The following is a 7503-nucleotide window of genomic DNA, read 5'->3' as shown; positions in this document are numbered from 1 at the left end:
AGGTTTGACATGGGAATTGGATATAACCATTTTCATCCAGCCTACCTGCTGGATGTGTTGATTATTGGAGTCAACCCTAAAGTGATGATGTCCTATGACTTATATCAAGTAGGAACATCCCTGTTGGATCACCATGTTGAGGATTGCCTCACCTGGGTGTCTGTATAGAAGCAGTTCTTCCTGGTTCCATTTATCAGGATACTCCTTACCCTTTGCAGGGACAGGCAGAAGATACAGCCTCCCATCAACCATGACTAAGGCTTACCCAATGCTTAAACCACTAAAGTTTTGATGATTGCTATGAGGTAGGTAAGACCCACTAGACAAGGCTAATTGGTCCAAGGGGAGATTCCTGCCCAGCCCTAAATATGGCGGTCAACAATGTCCACAACAAGGTCAAATGCACCACAATACCGACAACAACATAAAGTGTGTGAGTGAGTGAGTGAGTGAGTGAGTGAGTGAGTGAGAGATCCGACAAGGAAACTGTGTGCAGGAGCAAGGGTAGGCCATTTTAAATACTGGACAAGTGAACCCAAGTGAAACCTGCTGGCCTCAGTTGGTCCCAGGAAGAGTCCACCCCACAGGCCTGCCTGCAATAGGCCAATTCAGCAGGCACACCTAGAATCTGACCTCCTAGCTAGCATGGAGGACCAACTGGCTCCTCAATGGCCATGAGACGCCCACATGTAGACACTCCATGCTGGATCACACCAGGCAGGGTTCTGCAGGCCTGCAAGGCCACCATACCAATAGTTGGGTTAGTGGAATTAGGTGCACAAATGTTGCCACCCCCTGCTGCCCAAAATGTGGAGAAGAAATAGACAAAACAAATACTTCTTACCACAGTGGTCCCAGACTGGTGAGGAGGGAGGAACAGAGTCAATTCCTATTTTAATTTTTTTTTAAGCACTCAGAACTCTATTGGTGTTGCGAGAGCCTATCAGGGAGATGGATGTCAGAAGGTTCCAATAAGCTGTTGACAGTTGGGAGCTGAGATGACCCAAGCTTTCTCCTGACAAAGGAGACTGCTCTATGGTTGTATTCTAACAATAATTTAACTTGGAACAGTTGCTGGGGCGATAGAACTAGAATTCTGTTTCCTGCTGAATCAGAAAAAAAAGTCACTTGTTGTTGTTCTTTTGTAGGCACTAATAGGATGGTTCTGTTTAGACCTTCTGGCTTCTGGTGTTATGATTCCAACGGTTGTAGATAAAATGAAGAAAGAAAGAAAAAGAGTTTCCCAGCTCTTTCCTCTCCTCCTTTGGTATTACTGGTTTATTTTGGGCTGTTCTGTATTAACATAGCTCTTCCCCAGGCCTATAGGACCCCCCATTACTGTTGTGATTCAACTTACATGTCCCTGCCTTCTCTAAGTGGTAGGCTGAGTCCATCACTATCTGGACTGGAGGGAAGAACATTCATAGTCACCACCCCCCCCCCAAAAAAAAAAAAAGCTGTGGAGCTGTGATTTACCCCACAGGTCTAATTTCCAGCACCCTTAAGAAACCACAGTTCCCCAGATTCTTTGGGCTCTTTTGGAGGGGTGTCTTTAAAGTGATGGATCATTTTCTCTCCTCACACTAAGAAGAAGAAGAGTTTGGATTTGATATCTCACTTTATCACTATCCGAAGGAGTCTCAAAGCGGCTAACATTCTCCTTTCCCTTCCTCCCCCACAACAAACACTCTGTGAGGTGAATGGGGCTGAGAGACTTCAGAGAAGTGTGACTGGCCCAAGGTCACCCAGCAGCTGCATGTGGAGGAGCGAGGAAGCGAACCCGGTTCCCCAGATTACGAGTCTATTGCACTTAACCACTACACCACACTGGCTCTCACTAGGGATTTATGCATATGCTTCAGTCCGAACCACTATTCTTTCACACTTTCACCTGACATTTCCTGTTATTCTGCTACTGGTTTACTTTACACAATTCCGTGTTCTGCTTTATCATCTACCGATGCAGAAACATTCATTTATCTTTCACGTAGCACAATATAGGCACACGTATCCACCATCAGATATTGTCAACAGGAAGGGAACATTTGGGTGAAATTCTCGTAGAGATGTTCCTACAGTTTCCTTACCTTTGAAATGGCTAAATACATTTGCAAGTGCTCTTTCATTCTACAAAATATCTCACCAGTGGTTTGCACCATGTAGCCTTCCCAGTTTGCCCATGCTTGAATTAACTCCCAGGGGAAGACATCATGAGGTAACTGCCACGTTGTCTTCTCACATCAGAAAGCTTGGGTTGAACAGCAACAATAAGGTATGCTTAAAAAGAAAGAAAAGAAAACCAAACACCCACAAAAATTCTGGATAAATGCTTAAGTGCCATGAGAATGGAAGAAAAAATAACACTCTGGAGAAATTGGAGGACATCTTTCAAAACATAAGGCATGGCATGGGTTCCCTTTGTGGCCCCCAAAAATGTGATAGTGCAATTAAAAGGAACTTATAGGAGCCTATTGCTTTAAGAAACTGCTAAGAAACTGCTGAGGAAGCTTCTCACTATGCAAGCAGCCCCCCCATAAAAGAGAGAAGTGAAAATCACAATCCACGCAGGTTCACAGCATACACAATACAAAGCGCAATAGATGCACAATAGCTTTTGCTACAAAATGTATCTAAGTTATGCTTGTGCACAGTAGATGCTGAGCTACGAATATGCTTATGTTAGAAGCACAGGCACACTAAAATGAAATGTAACTAAATAAGTTCTGGCTAACAACAGCTTGTATGCTTTTTTTTTGAATGAGGTAATCGGGTGGCGCTGTGGGTTAAACCACAGAACCTAGGACTTGCCGATCAGAAGGTCGGCGGTTCAAATCCTCGCGATGGGGTGAGCTCCCATTGCTCGGTCCCTGCTCCTGCCACCTAGCAGTTCGAAAGCACATCAAAGTGCAAGTAGATAAATAGGTACCACTCCGGCAGGAAGGTAAACGGCATTTCCGTGTGCTGCTCTGGTTCGCCAGAAGCGGCTTAGTCATGCTGGCCACATGACCCAGAAGCTGTTCACCGGCTCCCTCGGCCAATAAAGCGAGATGAGCGCTGCAACCCCAGAGTCGGCCACGACTGGACCTAATGGTCAGGGGGTCCCTTTACCTTTACCTAATGAGAAAGCATATGATTGGAGAAAATTTGTGATGTTTTGTGGCAAAAGCTTATAAATAACCCCCATCCCTCACCTCTGAGTGGGGGTTCCAGCCTTTGTGGAGTGATCCCACTGAAACACTTTACTGCAGTAAATAAACTTTCTGGATTCTCTCTTCAACCTGACTCATGAGTAGTTAATGGTACTAGTGAGACAGCAGATTTGCACTGCAACACCTTCTTTTCCTCTCATAACACCCACCAACAATTCCCAAGAAATCGCTGGCTGTTGAAGCATTGTAATTAAAGAATTTTAAGTGGACTGGTGACCTTTTCCTTCAAAATTATACGGAGGGTTTCATATGCCAGTTTACCATTTCCTTCATTTAGTGCAGGTATTTTAGTTTCAGTATAAACAGGACTCTGTTTTCACACCTACACACACACACACACACACACACACACACACACACACACACACACCACTTTTAATTGTTCTACAAGACATGGAGGGAAAGAAAGAAGAAAACTAAGACATTCCATGATCAAATGAAAAACTGGGATGACTTCTGTAATTCTGGGACTGTCCCTGTAAAATTGGGACATGGAGGGTATGGATCTGTTCCATGCTACCTAAGTCCCAAAGCTTATCAGTGCTGACTACTTGAGGAGATTCTTGGTGCAATGAATAACTGGAAGTTCAGAACATAGAATGAGCAGGAAGTTCTTTCCCCTTTGAATTTATAAATGTCTAGTTGCTGGCCCCATAAATCCCCAGCTCTCCCAATCTACCAGATCTATCATTTTGTTACTTATCCCTGGTAAATCATTCTCCCTGTCAGAAATGATTTCTTAAATGTGTGTTGGTGTCATCATTCTTTCAGGTTTAACTGCTTCCAAAGCGTATCTAGAAGTCAGACATGGAAGTCCCCCATGAGCATGGCTGTACAGAGATACACATGAACACTGAAACATTGTGCCATACACATGCAGCCATTCACACATACCACAACTGCTGAAATGTTGAGAACATTTTTAAACCATTGATTGACTAGCTAAACCATATAGGTAAAGGTAAAAGGGACCCCTGACAACTAGGTCCAGTTGTGACCGACTCTGGGGTTGCGGTGCTCATCTCGTTTTATTGGCTGAGGGAGCCGGCGTACAGCTTCCGGGTCATGTAACCAGCATGACTAAGCCGCTTCTGGCGAACTAGAGCAGTGCACGGAAATGCCATTTACCGTATTTTGCGCCCCATAGGACGCTCTGGCCCATAGGACGCACCTAGTTTTTTGGGGGGGAAATAAAGGAAAAACAAATTATTTCCCCCCCAGGTGCGGGGCTGGAAGATCCAGGTCGGGGAACAGCAGGAAGGCGCGCTCTGCCTCCCCACTGTCCCCCAAGCTTGTGGGGCTGGCGATGGGGAGAAGTGCGCTGAGCCTGGGACTGCAGGCAGCTCTGCACAGCCACCGGGAGCGGGGCGGGACTTCGTGCCCAGCTCCCGGTGGCCGCGCAGAGCTGCGCTGAGCCCGGGACTGCAGGCAGCTCTGCGCAACCCTCGGAGCCAGTCTCCCGAGGGTTGTGCAGAGCTTCCTGAAGCCTGGAGAGCGAGAGGGGTCGGTGCGCACCGACCTCTCTCGCTCTCCAGGCTTCAGCGAAAGCCTGCATTCGCCCCATAGGACGCACACACATTTCCCCTTCATTTTTGGAGGGGGAAAAGTGTGTCCTATAGGGCGAAAAATACGGTACCTTCCCGCTGGAGTGGTACCTATTTATCTACTTGCACTTTGACGTGCTTTTGAACTGCTAGGTTGGCAGGAGGAGGGACCGAGCAATGGGAGCTCACCCCGTTGCGAGGATTCAAACCGCTGACCTTCTGATCTACAAGTCCTAGGCTCTGTGATTTAACCCACAGCACCACCCGCGTCCCCCTAGCTAAACCTAGCTAAACCTGCGTCCCCCTAGCTAAACCATATATTGCCCTCGAAATATTGAAAGGAATGCAAAATGAGGGGGAAATCGCAGCTCAGGACATAATATGCATACAGGAACTGGTGTTGTTATCATTGTTCTCTGTTGTTAATGAGAATTTGAAGCATAAGGACTTGATCAAAATATTATAAGAAGAATTAAGGTGGGCATTTCTAAATACTGGGATGATACAAAAGGGGATGAATAAAAAAAGGGTGGATTGTGGGATCCAGTGATGGATCGAAAGAGCTTGACAAATAACTTTTATTTAGTGGAGTAACATGGGCACAAGCATAGAGAACAAAACACAAAAGATGACTTAGAAAAGTCAGGTGTATTTGTGCCAATATGGCTTCCATTTATTGAATAAGCAAATACTGATACTTCTCTGCCCAGATCCCCTTCTTCTCAATCAATATGCAGGAATAATGCCTTGCAATAGGCAATCCTATCAATACAGATTTTCAATTAGTATTTCAAAGAAATTCATCCCAGCATAAGAACTGAACTATTCTCAAAAGAGCTCCATAGTTTTAAATGTGAAATGTTCAATGGTCCATAAGATATAGTATTTGAATACAGCACTTCCAGGTGTGTTCCTGAGATTATACTGCGAGTCTAACAATGACATTGGAAGATCAGTCATTATTATCCCCATGAAGGAGTTAAGGCAGAGGTCAGGGTGGGGAGGCTGAGTGAACATTAAGGCCACCTAGTATTATTCAGGTATAGCTCGATGAGATCTGAATGGGTGCCTTCCTTATCCACCACTCACTCATTTTGCCACTATGCTATTCTTGCTTTGTCACACCAGTAATTAATCCACATTAAATGATTGTGAGAGTATGATTCTAAACCAGTCTCCTTTGTACACAGTGATTATGCATCATCTTGGTTCTCAACTGTCAACAGTTTCTTCTAGAACCTTCCAACATCCTCCCCCAATTGGCTCCCGCAGCACTGCTAAGAGTTCCATTTGGCTTATTTCAAAAGAATTTAGGGTGTGGCTCAATTATTCTTCAACTCGCTGGTAATAGAAAACAACAGTAAGTTTGAGTGTTTTTTGCCTGCTCGCTCTCAAATATTTCTATCAAAACTCCCCTGCAGAGGTTGGGGTGACTACTACCAGACAGATTTCAACTCTACCCATTTCTGTGGGTCTTTATATTTTGAAGCCTGTCCCAAGAGGTCTGGATGTAGGATATGACCACACTGTGTGTATGTCAGCGACTGGGCAGAGGAGGAATGGTGGAGACCGCCTCCTCGTCCTGACCGTTTCAGGTAGGAGGAACAGGAAGACAGTATAGATTTACAACAGGGGTTTGAGGGAGGTCGCAGCTCAGAGGCAGATGAGGGGGAAAGCTGTGAAATCATAGGAGAGCTGGAACAACACCCAACTGGCACATTGTCATTAGAAAGCATTCCAGACCCTCCATCTCCCAGAACCTGGCGAGCCTTAAAAGTAGGAGAGCAAAGAGCTCAAAGACAGAGATCATGTAGCAGCACCTGTAGAAGTGACGAATGAGGAAGCGGGATAGAGGGGTTCAACGCCATTAACCAAGATGCTGGTTTTTACAGCCTCTCTCTGTAAAGATTGAAATAAAAAAGGACGGTAATAAACTTTTCCTTGTATTTATGCTTTGCTGGGCCACCAGCCTTGAGCTGCGGACAGCATCTTGACAATGTAGCTTCATTATACATGGGGGAGAGGTTTTGGGTGGAAGCTATTTAAACCTACCCTTCCCACTTTCTGAACACTTTGCATTCTGGAGCATTTATTAGTATTCTCCTCCCTCCACCCCCAGTAGGCAGAAGAATGTGTCTGCCATGAATTGAGCATGGTTTCTATGTCCCCCCCCTTTTCATTTCTGCTTGGTATTTTGGATTTGCCATTTGTTAATTTGGGGTTTTCTGGGATATTTAAGATTTCTAGGATGGCATACCCTCCAACTTCTTAGGTCCCAAAATAGATTCCAGCTGTTAAGGAGGGTGCCATCCCATTTGGTGAGATGTTCAACTCTTTGAGAATACATATCCAAGATATGAAGAAAATTATGTAGAGGGGAGAATGCATAAAGGCCTTTCTTCACCCAGGCCTTTGGCTAATTAAACAATCTACGGATGTAATCAAGAACACTGGCAATAGCAGAACATGAACTTTCTACAGCTTCGGGCTTTGTTGAAATGTTCAAATAATCAAGGACCAAAGCAATTCCTTCCCACAATATTTCAACTAAAAAAAGATGTGGTGATGGCCACTGGGGTAGTGGCAAATCAGTGTAGGAGACCCCCATAACCACCCTCCTAGGCATGTCCAAAAATGTAGGCTTCTCCACTTCCCTTCCACTATACCATTGAGAGAGGGGTGTGTGGGGATTAGGAAGCTCATGGAGGAGACCAGGTCTATCAGTGACTGCTAGCCTTAATGCATAAATG

The sequence above is a fragment of the Podarcis muralis genome, chromosome 8, assembly GCF_964188315.1.
Source record: "Podarcis muralis chromosome 8, rPodMur119.hap1.1, whole genome shotgun sequence".
NCBI lineage: Eukaryota > Metazoa > Chordata > Lepidosauria > Squamata > Lacertidae > Podarcis > Podarcis muralis.
The sequence above is the reverse complement of the archived record's forward strand: the minus strand, read 5'-3'. Positions refer to the sequence as shown.